General features: G+C 50.6%; 1 non-coding gene across 1 annotated transcript; it reads left to right on the top strand.

The window, feature by feature from the left end:
• Positions 1–250: 250 nt before the first annotated feature.
• Positions 251–332, top strand: Trnas-aga. Its single transcript has one exon. It is a non-coding gene; the product is annotated as a tRNA-Ser (tRNA).

Raw genomic sequence — 332 nt, 5'->3', positions numbered from 1 at the left:
TTCGTTTTCGTCCATGTCAGAAAGAGAAAGTGTGGTATGGAAAGTGGTTTTATACGCATTTGAGCATTTGACCGCAGCGCCCTCTTGTCTATAAACGTTGAGCCAATGCATGCAAAGTTTAACGCGATTATATACGCATTTGACCGCAGCGCCCTCTCCTGTATAGACGTTGAGCGGCTACATGCAACTTTTCAACCATGACATCCCCAGCTCTCGAGTTACTACGGCATCTCAGAGCCCCCACTGTCCCGCAGTCGTGGCCGAGTGGTTAAGGCGATGGACTAGAAATCCATTGGGGTCTCCCCGCACAGGTTCGAATCCTGTCGACTGCG

This window comes from Ixodes scapularis, unplaced genomic scaffold (genome assembly GCF_016920785.2).
Source record: "Ixodes scapularis isolate PalLabHiFi unplaced genomic scaffold, ASM1692078v2 PGA_scaffold3__209_contigs__length_174095766, whole genome shotgun sequence".
Taxonomy (NCBI): domain Eukaryota; kingdom Metazoa; phylum Arthropoda; class Arachnida; order Ixodida; family Ixodidae; genus Ixodes; species Ixodes scapularis.
The sequence above is the reverse complement of the archived record's forward strand: the minus strand, read 5'-3'. Positions and strand labels throughout refer to the sequence as shown.